Genomic DNA, 18,221 nt, shown 5'->3' on the forward strand with positions numbered 1-18,221 from the left:
GCCCGCAGAGCGGGGTGGGCGAGGCCCGGGAAGACTCCATTTCCCAGCAGGCAGCGCGCAGGAAGAGGGGCGAGTGGTGGGCGGGGCCATCGGTTGCCCCTGGCAACGGGTTAGGAGGGGACTGGGGGAATCGCTGCCCCGCATCAGGGGCCTTGTGCCTAGGCCTGGGTTTTTTGGGCGGGTGCTCGCTGCTGGCAATTTGACGAAAAATATCGAAATATCGCCAGTCCTGAGGTGGGAGGGGGGGGCCGGCAGGGTTGTGTAGTTCAGGTATTGCCCACAACAGTTTCATTATGGCATCTGTGTGTGCCATACTCCTGGTATAGCAGCCATAGCGTGGTGTTGGCATCTTTGCTGTTGGTGGGTGTTAATAATACAAAAAGTTGGGCTTTTTTTTTGTTTGGTTTTTGTTTGGTGGTTTTTTGTGTGTGCTTTAAGATCTTGGTTCAGAAGAAGATGAAAGAAGCTGAGCTGCAAAACTCCTTTCAGCCCCAGCCAATGCTTTCTGCCAACATTTGTTTGCATGGCTTCAGAAGCCAATGTCCTGTATTCGGTGTTTGTGAAAAAAAAAAGGTTCCTGATGGTTGTCCCAAGTACCATGAGTCACCTTGTTAATTGTGTGGGTTTGGTATTACATTTTGCATTCTTTCCAGTTTAATAGATATGTCCACACATCTAAAGACCTAGATAATTAAATGGGACTGAGTCATCTCTTCAAGGAAGTAAGATATATGTGAACAAAACTAAATTCAAAGGAAAAAAAACAAAAACAAAAACAAAAAAAAACGGGGTTTTTCCCCTCAAGCTTTTGGGTTTTTTAAATTGTAAAGAACATTGAGTCCAGAGGAGGGCAACAATTAGTGGATTGGAGCATTTTTCTTGTGAGGAAAGGCTGAGAGAGCTGGGACTTAAGCCTGGAGAGAAGGCTGAGGAGAGACCTAAAGGCTGAGGAGAGACCTTCTGAATATCTAAAAGTCTCTAAAGGGTGGGAGCAACGAAGATGGAGCCAAACTCTTCTCAGTAGTTCCCAGGATGAGGGGCAATGGGCACAAGCTGGAACACAGGAAGTTCCATTTAAAAAAACTTCTTTACTGTGAAGGTGACAAGGCACAGGACCAGGCTGCCCAAGGAGGTTGTGGAGTCCCCTTCTCTGGAAATATTCAAACCCCACCTGGATTCAGTCCTGTGTAATGTGCTTTAGGGGATCCTGGTTTAATTGGAGAGTTGGCTGAGGTGATCTCTGGAGGTCCCTTCCAGCTCTGATAGTTCTGTGATTCCATGATTAGGAGGACAACTGCATCAAACTTGGAAGCTGCACTTTTGTCCAGCAATTTTATTGGAGATCACCTGGAAAGAAATCACCCTGACTGTTGGACAGGGTGAGCTTTAGAGGTTTTTTCCAACCATGACAGTGCTGTGAATCTGTGAAATTTTAGGTACTGTAGGCATTAAGCAAGGAATAGAGAAAAATATAAACCGCAATTCTCACAAAATTTCCTCAAAATACTTCCTACGATTTTGCCTTCTCTTTGGGGCAGAATCCCGCCCTCTCCCGGGGCTGGAGGCGAGAGAGGTGCCCTCACCTTCCCCTCCTCCTGCCCACCAGAGGGGGCCCGGACCCCACACTTGGAGCTCCTGCACCCAAAAGCCAATTTGGCAGGGGACCAGCAGCAGCTTTTACTTGTTTCTTCCCTTGCCTGCAGATGTTTCCCACGATAGAGGGAATTCAGATTATTAAAATCTTTATTATTAAAATGTTTATGTGATGACTTAGCCCATGAGGTTTTTTTAAATTTCTATCTGAAGTGCAGGAGGGATTAAATGGTCTTTGGTTCACATGTCTTCTCCTTGCCAAACTCCACTCTTGAACCTTGTACATTCTCTGCTCTACACAGTGGCAGCTGTGAACACTGTGTTCTTCTTTAACTTGCTGTGAAACTGTGCCCCAGTGTATAAAGACTTGGCCTTGATAATCTTGGAGCTTGATTACTGCAATGGAACACATTTAGAAGTAAAGCTTCAGGTCTGGAAAAGTTCAAATTAATTAAAAATGTGATGATCTGCCTGCTAAGGGTCCCAGGCTGTAGTGTTTCTCCTTGCAGTTCAGTGTGATAAACAGAAGAGATCATAACCATGGTGAAAGTGAAAAGTGAATTTCAGTACTCTCTTGCTCTTTCAGTAGGCTGATCTTTTTCTAGATGAAGAACCAACTACACTACCAGCATGCCAAAAGCTGGGAATTATTTTCTGTCAGGCACTGGAGTCCCAGTCATGCAAGCAAGTGTCATCTCAGTCACAGTTATTTACTTATGTAAGGGAAATGCACTTTAAATTGAACACAAAAAAACCCACTTATGAGTAGTACATTCTTGTGTGTTTCTGTAGTGCTTTGTTCCTGGCTGTTTTTATCTGTAACTGACAGATCTCTGTTCTGATTCTTACAGATTACCAAAGTATTCCACTTAAAGGCTCTCCAAGATAGGAACCTGGAGAGTCTCAAAGCAGGTAAGATTGGAATACATGACACAAATGCTCTTGTCTCTTCCACACACACAAGGTTGTAGAAATGGGTCTCTCTTAGCATGGATCTGTACACAATTAAGGTCATATCTGTTTCTGTCATGAGGTATGTACATATATGGGAACACACACATAATTACTGCTAGATACCTCTCTTTTAAGGTTAAATTTTTACATGGTGGATGTCAAGGTTGTGTTAAGTGAATGCTGAACTTTCATTAGATCCTCTCAAAATCCTTCTATGGTGGTGTTTGAATCCTATACTTTTAGGTAGACTGTTCATTGGACCTACTGGCTGGTCACTCTTAATTCATATATCTCAAAATATGAATGTTAATAGCAAACTTATAAATCATTTTGTCTATGGGCAATGCCTGTTGTGGTAGGAGTATTTTTTGTAAGATGCAAGTCCCCTTAACACTGTGCAGTTAGGGATGCCTAAGGTCTTTACAGGCTTTGTGAGTTCTACAGCTTCTCCATTTAAGTTTCACAACTAACTGCAAGTAAAAATGAGCAGCAGTCATTGTAAGAAAGATGTCATTCATCAGGATGCCTTTTATCTTGCATTTTCCTGTGTGGTGGGCCACAGATCAAAGATGAGTAATGAATAACTAAGTGGAGGCTGTTGGCAGGAAGGCAGAGATTTTAGCAATAATGAGAGGAAAGCTGAAGATTTTGCTATCTGCAGAGAGTAAGGAGGTGGTTAGGAGCATGTGTGGAAGTGCTGCTTATATGGATATCCCTTAAGGAAAGCAGATAACAGGGATCCCTAAGAGAACTCATAAATCATAGAATCATAGAATCATAGAATGGGCTGGGTTGGAAGGGACCTCAGAGCTCATCAAGTCCAACCCTTGATCCACTCCCGCTGCAGTTCCCAGCCCATGGCACTGAGTGCCACATCCAGGCTCTTTTGAAATATCTCCAGGGATGGAGAATCCACCCCTTCCCTGGGCAGCCCATTCCAGTGTCTGATCACCCTCTCCCTAAAGAAATTCTTTCTCATGTCCAACCTAAACCTCCCCTGGCACAACTTGAGACCTCTTGTGCCCTCTTGTCTTGCTGAGAGTTGCCTGGGAAAAGAGCCCAACCCCCCCCTGGCTCCAACCTCCTTTCAGGGAGTTGGAGAGAGTGATGAGGTCTCCCCTGAGCCTCCTCTTCTCCAGCCTCAACACCCCCAGCTCCCTCAGCCTCTCCTCATAGGTTCTATGCTTGAGTCCCTTCACCAGCCCAGTTGCCCTCACAACTAGGTGCCCTAGTTGCCCCTGTAATCATCACATTATATTACATAGATTCAGCTGGGTTGGAAGGGACCTCAGAGCTCATCAAGTCCAACCCTTGATCCACTCCCGCTGCAGTTCCCAGCCCATGGCACTGAGTGCCACATCCAGGCTCTTTTGAAATATCTCCAGGGATGGAGAATCCACCCCTTCCCTGGGCAGCCCATTCCAATGGCTGATCACCCTCTCAGTAAAGAAATTCTTTCTCATGTCCAACCTAAACCTCCCCTGGCACAACTTGAGACCTCTTGTGCCCTCTTGTCTTGCTGTCTGTACATTCAGGAATGTTTTTCTACACCATTACTGTTGAATTCATGTTTTCAAACCAAATGAGATTGGAGTCTTTAGCCAAGCTGCATCCCTTTAGGGCTTATAACTTTCCTGCAGGAAGGATTTGCTTACAAATAAAGCAGTCTGGTCAAGTCACATTCCTGTGTCTCAGACTCCTACTTAAAGCCATATCTCTAGGGACAGTTTGCAAGACTGATATTCCTATATGCTTTATGAATATTATTATTTCCACATGTTGCTCATACTCCTTTACCAAATATTTGTGAACATCTAGAACATTGGAGCTGTGTAAAGCCCCAGACCATAGGCAGGAAATCAAAAGTAATATTCAAATTAGCAACATGCATGCTGTTCAGCACTGCATATTTAAATTAGGGACCCGTTCAACTTTGCATACAATAACAGCTGTCATTGGATAATTACTTTTGCACCTTCATGAAAGTCATAGAAACATAGAATGGTTTGAGTTCAAAGGGACCCTTAAAGGTCAGTTAGTTCCAACACCCCTGGAGTAAGCAGGAAAGTCCTCAGACTTGGGAAATAAATCAGCTTTGTACAGTCTGAAGTTAAGGCTAAAAATAGAGTTTAATTTTCTCTCATGCTGCACCAAGGAGGTGCAAGTAGGGAGCCAAATTAGATTAATACTTTTTGTTAGAAGACAGAAGCTACAAAAGTTTGCTGTGCATGCACGAGGCAAGCAAGCTCAAGATCCTGATGTTCACAAATTATCAATTATCATTCTTCTGAGGGTGCAAATTGACCAGTGCTTTATTACAGATCCTTAAAAAAAAAAACCAAAACAAAAAGTCAGTATAATTCAAAATTTTCTTGGCTGCCTTCCTAGGACCAGGAAAGCAAATTGGAATTTTCTCCTCTACACAAAGGCATAACTGCAGCAAGAAATTTTCTTCTTTATTATATTTTGGCATTTTCCAGTTTGGCACTGGCATTAATTCTGAGTACATCAAGTCACAGAATCACAGTGGACAAAGCAAAGTGTTGGTTTGTCTGTAGTTGTGATTTCTTTCTCCTCTTCAGACATCTGAGAGGTGGAAGATTTCTCTCCAGACAAGAAATTTCACACCTAGTATGTTCTCCAAAGTTACAAAAACAAAGTTACTGGCTCCATTTATACTTTACATTAAGTTTCCAGGCCTCATTTAAAAACATGTTTTGGTAATACCTCGTGGACAATTTCAATACCTGACTAAGGTTGCAGCAAAGTGGCAACAACAGGTGCTTTAATCCATTCCTTCTCACTGCTTGTTCCTGCCACTCTTAATCATTTTTTTAGCTAAATCTGTTCCCTGACCTGGTTCATCTCTCAGCAGATTAGTGCAATTTTTGAGTTGTGTGCTGTACAAAAATCCCAGTTTGCACTTTCCATGTGAAGTGGTGATTTCCAGGTGAAGCTGAGGTGCCTACATGAACTCTATAAATGAGCTTGGCTTTGTAGCATATTGAAATGAACCTTTATGGGCAATGTATCCAACACTAGAAGTTCTTGAAAATCTACTTATATATTTTCATTTCTGCTGTTGTATTTTACCATGCAACACCAGCAATGGGAACACTATAACAAAATGTTAACAAAACAATGTTAACAAAACATAACAATGGGAACACTATAACAAAAAGCTTTCAGACAGAAAGTTTCAGGCAAAAGCATCCAATGAGCAAGGAACATTTTTGTCCATAATTCATGATGCAAATTACACCACTGTGGACATAAGACTAAGAGATCATGCTTCAAAGCTTGTTAAAAGTAACAGGGAAATAATTTTTTTTGCTGAAATTGGTGGCATTTTGACTTTTCCTATGTCTAACTGGTCTCTTACTTGCATTCTGTGTTTTCCAACTCCCACCTGGATAGTGCTGCCTACTCCTCATAAATCCAGGCAGCTCCCCTGTGAAATTCAACCAGCACAAAGTTTCCAGTGGAAGTAAAGTCTACAACCTTCTCTGTCCCAAAAATAAGGGCAAGTGCAGGTGATGTGGGTCAGCTTCCACTGTGCATGAGGATGCAGTCACAGATGCATCCATCCCATTCTTCCAGCTCCAAGGATAACATTTTGAGAGATATCTGGAGAAAATACAACCAAAGCACTTTGCTCCCAGGTTATATCCTCTTCTCTTACCCTTTGCAAGCAGAAATAGTCTAAATTCCTTACGTGCAGGAACTGTTTTTTATTCTGTGGTTGCACCAAATCCTGACCCCATATCACAATGCAAATGAGTAGCTAATTACTTGCTTGGTTCATCAGCATTTGGATTGGAAGGAGAAGCAAGGGAAAAGATTGATCTTGCACACTTGACATTCTTTTCTCCAGAGCAACACAAAAACAGCACCTGTACAATGTCTCAGTTTTCTAGTGAGAACTCTTACCTAGGGATCCTTCTGAGCAAAGAACAAGCTAAATTCACAAAAGTTCACATGCATGTGCAAAGGTTTTCCCTGGCTGAACACCTCAGATTCCAAGCACAAGTCCTTAAACTGAATTTTCAGATTTTTACTCCAAGTGTACCTACTTGAAAAGTTACTTTATAGCTGTTACTTTTCAAAGCAAGAAAAAAAAAAATAAATTCATTAGAGAACACTGATGAAACCCTAAAATAAATTAATCTATGCCTTATCTTGTATCCTCCTGAAAAACAGATGACCCAGAAGCATTCTTGGTGTTTTGGGAATTTATTGGGGTAGTTTGGAGAGGTGATGACTCCATTTGAGTCTGTGAAAGTACCTCCACAATTCACTATGGAGTAAGTGAGAAAACCAGAGAAAAGTATATTAGCAAGAGTATTTTGGCAATAGAAGTGAGACTGCTTATTGTAAAGAATACATAAAAAATGTTCAAGCCAAGAAAAAAATGCTACTATAAGAATCTGCTGCTGAAATATTTTTATTTCTTTGCTTAGTGTTTGTGTCAGTGTCTGTACTGAATGAACTAAAACCACAGCTGCTAAAATAACCTTTGGAGGACAGGAAACAGCAGCATCTAAAGCTCTGTCTTTACAGTTGGTTATCACTATATTAGCACAGCATTTTAATGGAATTACCGTACTGCACTTTTCAGAAAATTATTAGCTCAAGTATTCAAGATTGCATTATCAAGCTAGATTTAATGTTATCTAGAAATGACTCCATCAAGACTAATGCAAAAAGAATAAATATGGCACATTTATAAAGCTTTCTCAATTTGTGCTTTTAAAAAAGTTTGCATTTTGAGTTGGAGTAAGGCAATAAGAAGTTATATGGGCTCCTACCTTCCAACTGAAAGCATCTTGCAGCACAACAGAATTTTACCCAGGAGTCCACAATATGTTTGTAAAACAGACACCCCTCAAGGGAGTACAGTTTAACATAAGCAAAACCTTTAATTCAGAATGTGTAAGTTACCCAAGGTTAGTACCTCTCCTCTTGCATAAAATGCCTCAAAATCTTGAATAACATTTTATCCAGATACCAGCTTTACATCTTATTGGTTGATACTTGTTGAGCTCTGCAGCCTTTGTACTCCTTGACTGTACTGCTTCTATTAGCTACAGTCAATATATTGGTTTTTATATTTTATTATATATTTTATATAAATAAAAGGCCTAGCAGAGGCTCTCAGAAGAAGGTGATTGGGCTCTCAGGATTACTAAAATGAGACCCATGCTTCCTGCTAGTTTCCAGCCCCAGCCTTCTTCATTAGCAATTAGATAAGACCTACTCTGAAGTATGTTTCAAATTCTCAGTTCTTTCATACAAATGCCATTAATGGTATTCTCCAAGCCCTGTAAAGGGGTGTTCATACCCTGCTGGAGGAGGCTCTGAATCCTGTAGCTGTGGTGCTTTAATCACTTGCAAACTCCACCAACATCATAGATCCAAGTGCCACTAAAGAGTGGCCCCTTTCCACAGGATTTGTCCAGCTAGACAAGGGAATTCTTGCTGTTTCCATTGTAAATTTCTATATAATCAGAAGAACAGTCTGGCAAGGGTTGGAGATCAAAAGCCTCAAACTGCAGGGAGAATCTTGAGAAAGAAGAAAACAAAAATCTTGAGAAAAAAGAAAAGATATTGTATTTAATGCTATACACAGGGGAAGACTTAAACCATCAAATTGTTATGAAGTGAATTAGGACTTTATATTCATTTTACTGTCCATATATCACTGAAATTTTACTTTCTGCATAAAAAGAGCATGGAATTTTACCTAGCTACCCTGTTCCTCAGTCCAGTGATTGATGTTTGACTGTTGCTTGTCTTTGAAAACCCATCCAATCTTAACTGGATAAAAATCAAGTTAAATAATGCATCTGGTAGTCTTAATAAGTCTTGTAAAAATTGTTGAGACTGTCTTTTCATTCACTCTGTAACAAAATTAATGTCTTGCTCCATGAAAATGACTCCCAGAGGGTGGTCATAATAATGAAGTAATGCTCTGCAGCCTTGACACTGTGGTTCAAACCTTTTTCTCCTAATAAAAATTCCCTTACACAGATGGATGTGGATCAACCACAGGCAGTTGCTATTTTTTTTTGGAATGGGAATGGGTAACTGAGAGAGGAAAATGAATTTTTGGATTTAGGCAACACAGAGCTCCAGCAATGTGAAGGGAAGAACCAGACAGTGTTGAAGAGAACAAAAACTGCACAAAAATCTTTTGGAAATGCCTGACAAGTCTCTCCAACTATTTGCATAAGTCAAGCTTGTAAAAGAGAAGTAAATTATAATACTTGCCATTGTTTTGCTGGTTCTAGTGTAAAAAAAATAACATCTGACAGTGCCTACAGACATAAGCTATGTAAGGGCTCACATGCTTCCATCTAAAGCATTTACTGCAATTGTAGAGCTTGTTGATCTTAGCTACACCCAAGTTACTCAGCCCTTCTCTCTGCCCTATGGGTATAGAGGGGTCAGAAACTGGTACAATAGTTGGTTTTCCTGAAGTGCTGGAGAAATTATACCTGTCAAATATATATATTTATTGTATTATATGCTATAAATGCCCGAGACTCAATATTCTTCTGTTAATGTATACCATTATTTTATTATTTTTTTTTTAAATAAAAAAAATTATTTTATTTAATTAATAAAATTACAATGAGCCAAACAGCACTGGGTGCGTGGGGAGTCTCCGCTCCACTCACACGCACACCATAAACTTTAATCTTTTAGTTTATGTTCCATGCCTTAATACATATTCATAACTATTCTAATACATATTCATGACCGTTCTAGGAATAGGCTGGATTATGTTTATCAGTTCTTGGAAGAGGCAGCCTTCAAAGGCAGGTGCCCACTTTATCTCTGAGGGTCTTTTTGACCCCCATCTGGTGGTTGTTGGATGAAGTCAGTGTCTGCCTCAGTTTCCCCTCTTGTTACCCCTCCATTCCACACATAGAATAATAGAATCCTAGAACTGGCTGGGTTGGAAGCCCAACCTAAACCTCCCCTGGCACAACTTGAGACCTCTTGTGCCCTCTTGTCTTGCTGAGAGTTGCCTGGGAAAAGAGCCCAACCCCCCCTGGCTCCAACCTCCTTTCAGGGAGTTGGAGAGAGTGATGAGGTCTCCCCTGAGCCTCCTCTTCTCCAGCCTCAACACCCCCAGCTCCCTCAGCCTCTCCTCATAGGATCTGGATCTTCTGCTCAGATCTAGGAAGGAGGAACTGTTCTGTTAAGGAAAGGACTTTTGCTCTTAACTTAAATTGAGTGAACAGACTTATTTTAGGGTGAGTGTACTTTGTCAGGAGAATTTCTGGAAAACAGAGTTCATATGCATAGAAATAAATGTTAGGACATTTTCTTTCACTGTCCTCCTGCCTCTTGCTGTGCCTTTGATGTGGCTATGGTCCAAAGTCTAACTCTACTGAGCCACTGATCTAAAACAGTTCTGAAGTCCAAATGACTTCATTAATGTAGTAACAGCTGATCATAGACAATAATATTTAGGTATAGAGACAAGGAAGATGGAATTCTTTAATATCATCAAGATGCTGTGTGCTGCCTCATTCATCTGGGAACACTAAGCTTACATTTTAGTCCATAAAGCACAAGCTTGCATCATGTGCCTTCTGCTTTCTTCCCACTAGCAAGTCACAACTTCTGAACAAAACAGAGAACTAAAACTTGTCTGGCAGGAGGCAGGAAATTGCAGACAGCAAATAAATAATTATTAACTGAGACAGAACTACTGCTTCTCTGCCTCTGGCACCATGAAGGTGGAATTCAGTTTGTTTTGCCAGGATGCTGCTGGAAGCTCTCCTCTCTCAGGACAGTGCAGCTTTTTCTTGCTTTCAGCTGCTGCACACAAGATGCCACCATGCTGGTCCTTATAGGGAAGATTAACTGATCTCTTAAGAAGTTTCTTGCCCTTTTCCATTGAAACTCTGTGCATGTTGTATATGAATATAAATATGCAGTTAGAGAACTTCACTATTTAAGAAAAATGGTCTCAAACTTTGATTTCCTTATTTCTACAGGTATAATATATATATAATAAATAAATGTATAAATAAATATATATAATATATAAATATATATGGTGTATATATATTATATATTATTTATATATATGTATATATTTATATATTATATAATATATGATTATTATATATTTTATAAATATTTTTATATTTTAAATATATAATTATAATTATTTTTAAGTATATTTTTATACATTTTGTATATTTTTAATATTTTATATTATATATAATCATATATTATATGTATTTATGTATAAATATATAAATATATATATAAGTATATACATTTTTATATATATAGATATATATAAATATAATACAGTGTAATATATGTGTGTGTGAATTCATGTTGAATAATTTTTTGTAGAATTATAAAGTGTTTACTAACCCAACTTTTATAAAGTATTTTGCTAACCCCGTTTTGAGAGTACTAATAATATATCTGCCTTCAAGATTGTAAAAGATGCAAATATAACTGTTCTTTGTGGAACTACAAGGCTTAAGGGAACAAGAAACAAGACATCCACAGTTTCAAACACTACCACGTATATTCTGTTGTGCTAATCTCAGCTGATTTTGCTGCTCACCATTGGAATTTTAGGTGGTTTTACTGCTGACTGCAGAGTGTTGCACAGGAAAGGGTGAAAGAGCCCATGGCTGGGAAGGGATCCAGCACAAGTGCTGTGAGGAAGGGCTGAGGGAGCTGGGGGTGTTGAGGCTGGAGAAGAGGAGGCTCAGGGGAGACCTCATCACTCTCTACAACTCCCTGAAAGGAGGTTGGAGCCAGGGGGGGTTGGGCTCTTTTCCCAGGCAACTCTCAGCAAGACAAGAGGGCACAAGAGGTCTCAAGTTGTGCCAGGGGAGGTTTAGGTTGGACATTAGAAAGAATTTCTTTCTGGAGAGGGTGATCAGACATTGGAATGGGCTGCCCAGGGAAGGGGTGGATTCTCCATCCCTGGAGATATTTCAAAAGAGCCTGGATGTGGCACTCAGTGCCATGGGCTGGGAACTGCAGCGGGAGTGGATCAAGGGTTGGACTTGATGAGCTCTGAGGTCCCTTCCAACCCAGCCAGTTCTATGATTCTAGGATTCTATGAATGCTGTTTGCTCCTTTGAAAAGATGTCTCAGAGAACAACTTACATGCCATAGTGCATCACTGCAGGGCAGTCATAGGGAAGGCCCAGATTTTTGGCATGCACTTTTCCAAAGTTCCCTTGTTCCCCTCTAAGATACAAAAATTTCACTCAGAAAAATTCTGGTCTAATAGTACACTCACTGCTGTCATAATCCTGTAAGTAGCTTAGGATATAAATTCTTGTTCTCATGGGATCTTGGATCTGTCTCTCAAAACCACCAGAGCATTTTGAAGCCTGTGGGAACTTGTTTTCACTCAGTCCTATAGGTTTTAGACTATAAATCAAACCAAACAATTAGAAATTTCAATATAATCGTTGAATCCTCTTCAAGTAAAGGCATTCATCCTTCATCTTCATTAGGAAAACGCTCTAAATATATTTCAGTGCATTATCTTGAACATTATAAGCATCAAACCTGTGTCCCCAAAGCTGCATCCATATCTTGAAGGGGGAAATCTGGCTACCCCCTGGATGAAACATTCAGAGAAAAGAAGGCTCCAGGGACACCTTTCAGCACTTGAAGGGGGCCTACAAGAGATCTGGAGAGGGACTGATTACAGAGTGATAGGATGAAGAGTAATGGTTTTAAGATGAGGGTAGGTTCAGATTAGATATTGGGAATAAATTCTTTACTGTGAGAGTGATGAGAGACTGGACCAGGTTGCCCAGGGAGGCTGTGGCTGCCCCTCCCTGGAAGTGTTCAAGGCCAGGCTGGAGAGGGCTTAGAGCCACCTGATCTAATGTAAGGTGTCCCAGTCCATGGCAGGGCAGTTGAAACTGGATGAATTTTAAGGTTCCTTCCAACCAAAGCCATTCCATGGTTTTATGTGTGAGTGACCACCAACCTGTCTTGCTGAGTCTTTCCACCAAAGGATTATAAGAGCACTAAAGAAAGGGATACAGTTTGCCTGTTACTCACAGGAAAGGACAAGGTTATTGCCCTGTGCTGGCATAGCAGCTGGTCAAATCCATCAGCAGTGAGTACAGTGAAGTGACTCATGAAGCCCAAAACGGCTGAATAAACTGTTTAGAGACAAAGTTTTGAGTCTTTAAACAGCAAAGGTATTTATTCATGGATCCGGGGAACTCCCAGCTCACGCTGGACAGAGAGTTCCAGCTCGGGGGGGGGGGGGGGTAGGGTTAGGGTATTTATACAGCCTTTCATGCATATTCATAAGATTACGACAGGTAATTATAATATTCATAACAGGCGGAGTCTGGGCGGAACCAGGTGGAGTCTGGGCGGAACCAGGTGGAGTCTGGGCGGAGTTGTTCTCTCGGGGATATGTCCCTCTTAGGGTTAAACTTCTATCTCCCTGGATTCCAGGTGGCTCCATGTTGTTCTATGGATATCGGGCCCCAGCCATAACTTTCCTCTTATCTGCTGGTTGTGGCATCTTTATGTTCTCCTTGTGCAGATATTCACATGCTTTTGGGGCCAAGCTGACTCCCAATTATTTCTCAGGCAGAAAGCTAGCTTCGTTAGGCCTTGTTTTGCTTTTCGCTGTGACAGTGGAAAGCTGTTTTGCTCCTAACTGAAACAGTGGAAAATTACGAGTTTGGACTGCTTTGCCTGGTCTTTTCTACCGGTTACGATCACTAGTTCTAATTCTACATTAGATAAATTCACACAAACAACTTGGCCTGCTCTCCTTTTCCCACAGGAATTGATCTGTTGAGATCCTTTCCTGTTTCACTCACATGAAACAAGGGCACTCAGGAAAATCAGCTGAAAACATTTTGCCTGAATACAGCTGTTGATATAGCCCCTCTCCTCAAAGCTGCTGACCATCTCACAACTTACCATCTCCTTAGCCTTTAAAAGCCCACAGGAGGTGAGAAACACTGACACACAACTGTAGCCCCGTGACACAGACAGAAATTCACATCACCTAGTTTTATTTCTCTAAGTTAGGCACTGAAGCTACTCATCAGGGCTCCCAGGATAGTCACAGGAAAGGAAGACAAAGAGAGACAGTGTTGAAGGGAGTTTCATCTCAAGGCACCTGTTGCTCTCCATTGACTGGGGAATATGAATAGGAATTGCACTGTAGGTCCCTTATCCATCATAAGCCAGGCAGGCAATGGCAGGGAGCTGAACACTGCCAGCCTGGCCTTCAGGCCTTTAGCACTGAGCACTCCACTCTAGTTCAACATCTGTACCTTCAGTATTGTTACTGGGGGTTTGTAAACCACAAACCATCAGGTTCAGCACTGAATGTTTGTCCCAAAAAGTCTCTGGAGCCTACACACTCTGGGCTTGCAATCAGAGCCAGGCTCAGCCAGTAGTGTCCTTCAGCACTCCCAGTGAGGGCTAGGAATGCAGTAAGAAGCTTCAAAATTCTGAATTATAGAAAGTTTGGGGATAAATATGAAGCTTTTCATAGCTCAGAAGCTCAGTTAAGGCTCAAACTGGTTCCAAACAGCATTTTGTTCCTCTTACCTGCTATACTGACTTCAGAACCAATTATCAGTGAGTGTACAGCTTCTTTTGAGGTGATGAACAGAGAACACAGTTCAAATGCACTGAAATACTGAAACGTGTGTTTGGCACCTAAGTTGCTCAACTGGTTTGCTACAAAAGAAAAAGTAACAGTAGCTTGAGGTTGGCCAGAGGATTTCCCAACAAATTAATATCTGCCTCATCACATGCCATAGAGATTTGGCTGTCTAGATCTGCACACATGGAGGGACTTAACCCATCTTTTCCAGACTAAAAAAAAAATAAAATCCATCTCTCCCAGAATCTAAGTCTAATGACTCAGAAGGGCTAAAAATGAAGCTTTGTCTGAAGGTTCTGAATACAGTTGTTGTTTTTTTTAACTCCAAAAGTTTGGGGAAAAGAAACTGAGTTCCAAGGAGCTAAGTGAGCAGCAACCCATCAGGATGCATTTTATCAAAACAAAGAAGTGGGATGGCTTCCAAGGTGCATTGAAGGGTCAACATCATCCAGCAAAAATCCACAGTACTGCAGAACTGGCAAGAGAAAAACAGCTTGTGTGGGAGAGCTGGAAAGCTGAAAAAGGTCTTGAGGTGCACCAGTGAGGTCAGGGGGAGCTCTGCCATCAGCAGAAAAAAAGCAGTAAATACTGCCATCAGCAGTAAAAGCAGTAAAAGCAGCATATTCTTCTAGGAGATGTACACAACAGTCCTCATGAACATTGCTGTGTTTCTTGAGTTTCTTTCCTCTGCATATCTTTGCATTTTTCCTGTGAAGTGTTTGATCTGCACACACTGCATTCTAACTCCCTTGTCATGCCAGACTTCTCAGCCTCCACTCCTGGTCAATGGTGTTAACACACTGAAAATTACACCTTAGCACTAGGCTGAAACCTCAATAAAATACAGCTCAAATGAAATTTACTTAGGATATCATGGGAATAGCTGAAGAAGTTTGGAGAACAGTGCGTTAGGAATTTGCAATAAAAATAATCACGTTCCATCTGTAAAAAGAGATATATTTTCAGCTATGCATGACAGTGAAGAGTTGAATATCTTACTTGTTGAAGAGGCTTATTATAATATGGATTCAGTTATCCAGCATAATTTATTATTATTTTCTATAATGAACTAAGTACACTATTATTTTTTACAATTGTTGTGAGCTGTACAGCTCTTCCATGGCTGTCAGACAAGTGATTTCATTCTTTTTTCCCCTACTTTCCCTCTATGTACCACTTCCTTGCTTTCCCTGGGACTTCCTATCATTCTTTCTCCCCAAAGCCTGGAGCTCTGTATATGCTCCTAGTTCCAAGCACACAGATCAAGGGCACATACCCAAGTTATTCCTGCTGCATTCCCTTCCCTAAATAACATTGATTTGTTTGCCTTCACTAATAGCTCCCCATTGTTCCTTCTTTTCCTGGCAGTGTATATTATTCTCTCCTCATGAAGGAATAACTGCTGTCCTTCTTCACATCAAGCCAGGTCCCAGAATTTTGCACATATTAATGGTTGCATGTTCTTCCAATCTCTCCCCATTGAGCGTCTTGTTCACCTGTGTATTGGCCTTGCTGTGTTTCACTCACTGCCAGTGCAGAGATGTCTCCCTGCTGCCTTCCCCATTTCCATGGCTTTCCCTGAGATAAGATCATAGAATCATAGAATCATAGAATCATAGAACTGGCTGGGTTGGAAGGGACCTCAGAGATCATCAAGTCCAACCCTTGATCCACTCCCGCTGCAGTTCCCAGCCCATGGCACTGAGTGCCACATCCAGGCTCTTTTGAAATATCTCCAGGGATGGAGAATCCACCCCTTCCCTGGGCAGCCCATTCCAATGGCTGATCACCCTCTCTCTAAAGAAATTCTTTCTAATGTCCAACCTAAACCTCCCCTGGCACAACTTGAGACCTCTTGTGCCCTCTTGTCTTGCTGAGAGTTGCCTGGGAAAAGAGCCCAACCCCCCCCTGGCTCCAACCTCCTTTCAGGGAGTTGGAGAGAGTGATGAGGTCTCCCCTGAGCCTCCTCTTCTCCAGCCTCAACACCCCCAGCTCCCTCAGCCCTTCCTCACAGGACTTGTGCTGGATCCCTTCCCAGCCTCCTTGCTCTTCTCTGGACCTGCTCCAGCACCTCAATCTCCTTCCTGAGCTGAGGGGCCCAGAACTGGACACAGGACTCAAGCTGTGGCCTCACCAGGGCTGAGCACAGGGGCAGATGCAGTACAATTCCCCACCATGATATCTGAATATCATATTTCACCCCACATCAACCTGTAGGCTTGCTACAACATTTGGAGTTCCTGATGATCTTGGTATTTTGTATATAGAGTGAGTCTGGGCTCAAGATGGCAATTAAAACATGAACCCAGAGTTACTTTTAAGGTGCATCTCCCTTGGAGGACCACACTAATAAAGGTGTAACCACAGAAATCCCCTTACTACAAACACTGAACTAGAAATTCTGTCACACTACAATCCAGCCAGCATTAAGCATGATCCTTGTTTGCAGGGCTGTTCACAGAAGAAACATTCTTTTTTATCTGAAAGTGTGTGTTTGCTCTGAAGATTTAATGGACATTCCTGCCAAAATGTATTCCCACATAATCTTGACAAACCTGTCCTGATCACTCTGTGCCTGCTCATGGATGAAACCCAGCACGTGGTTCATTTCATGCTGAATTGCTCCTTTATTCATACAACCATTTTTCACCAGGCCTATTGCTTGACGTCCTCCAATTTTTCCAAAGTAAGACCAGCAGCTAAGAATAGGCAATGAATACCCAAAATGATCACAGGGAGCAAATACAAAGAAATAGATGTACTGATGCCACTGAGGGCCTCCAGATGTGCAGCCACAAAAGGGGACATGCAAATAGTCACTTGCATGAGATTCTCTGGGCTTCCAAAAGATCCCAAACTGCATCAAAGAATGCCAGACTTCCCAATGATGCCAAACCCCCCAGCCCCATGCACAGCTCTCAGCCAGGCATTGCTGGGCAGGAAATCTGTTGAAGGCTGTTGGTTGAAATTGTTTTTTCAGGATCATATCTAGCAGTGTAATCCTCACTGGCAGGGATTGCCTGTCTTTTGGGAGCTTACAAAAAAAATATAACTGCCTGCTTTAACTTCTCACCTTCTGGGAAGCTCTCCTTCCTTTGATGTCCATGAATAGAAGCAAGCCTAGAAAGACAGGCTGGATCTTTAGAAAACCCACACTGAAAGAGTAAGCCACACAAAGGCTTACTCTGAAACCACATGCTCATCACTGTAAGCAGGCAAATGTTGCTTTCTCCTCCTACCTTCAGCCCCTGCAGGAATACCCAGGGATTTGCTGCATCAGATCTTAAAGAAACAAGAAAGAAAACCTTTGGAATTGGCTACAGAGGAAAAATGCAGAGGAATCAACGTGGTTCACAGCAGATCAAGATGGCAGAGGGTGCCTTTCCAGGTAGATGTATGGGCTGCTCCTTTGTTTTTAAGGTATAGGGAAATTTTAGCTTTGTGCAGAGCCTGGAGCTGGGGCACTCCCTGCATGCAGCAAGAAGGGACAGTAGAGCCCTGTGAAGTTCTGCCCTGCAGCTTTCCATACCCTTTGTGTGGAAGATTCTAGTACCTTACTAATTCCTGTTGCAAGACAAAGAGTAACCCCTGAGTCAGGAGATTTACTCCATGGATAAATTAATTTTCCTGATTGCCAAAAAGAATTGGTTATTTTTCAAGTCTAATTAATAAAACGAGTCTCATATCATCTGATAACATTATCAGAAGCTGCCTCACACATGCAAATTTCATTTTTGAACCTGCTTGTCTAAATTGTCTGTCTGATATTCTAGCAGAATAGTGTTCAGTTCTCAGTCCCAATAATAATCCAAATAATTTGATTCCACAGCTGTAACTTGCATTTTTTTCTGTACACCTTTTCTTACACCATCTCTTGATATTTCTCATGATTAGCCACACTGTCCTTGATCTGCCAGATATTTTGTCTGTGCTATTTGTTAGTAATTTTTAATATGACATCAGTAATTTTTAATACCACAGTGTTAGTGATGCTTACTTAGCTTCACCTTCATGCCACAAT

The 18,221-nt window shown here is 41.5% G+C and overlaps 1 protein-coding gene and 1 pseudogene across 6 annotated transcripts in view; one reads left to right on the forward strand and one right to left on the reverse strand.

Annotated features, from left to right (window-relative positions):
- The first annotated feature begins 97 nt into the window (after positions 1-97).
- LOC139796560 (transmembrane protein 263-like) overlaps positions 98-18,221 on the forward strand; it is a 249,812-nt gene continuing 231,688 nt past the window's right edge. For 2 of the 6 annotated variants that reach the window (XM_071744755.1, XM_071744757.1), the window contains exons 1-2: positions 99-234; positions 2,445-2,505. The gene's annotated coding sequence lies outside the window, so the exon portion shown is untranslated. The other 4 variants (XM_071744753.1, XM_071744758.1, XM_071744752.1 and 1 more) reach the window with 3 other exon arrangements.
- LOC139796731 (astacin-like metalloendopeptidase) lies at positions 7,883-17,063 on the reverse strand (annotated as a pseudogene).

This window comes from Heliangelus exortis, chromosome 5 (genome assembly GCF_036169615.1).
Source record: "Heliangelus exortis chromosome 5, bHelExo1.hap1, whole genome shotgun sequence".
Lineage (NCBI taxonomy): Eukaryota > Metazoa > Chordata > Aves > Apodiformes > Trochilidae > Heliangelus > Heliangelus exortis.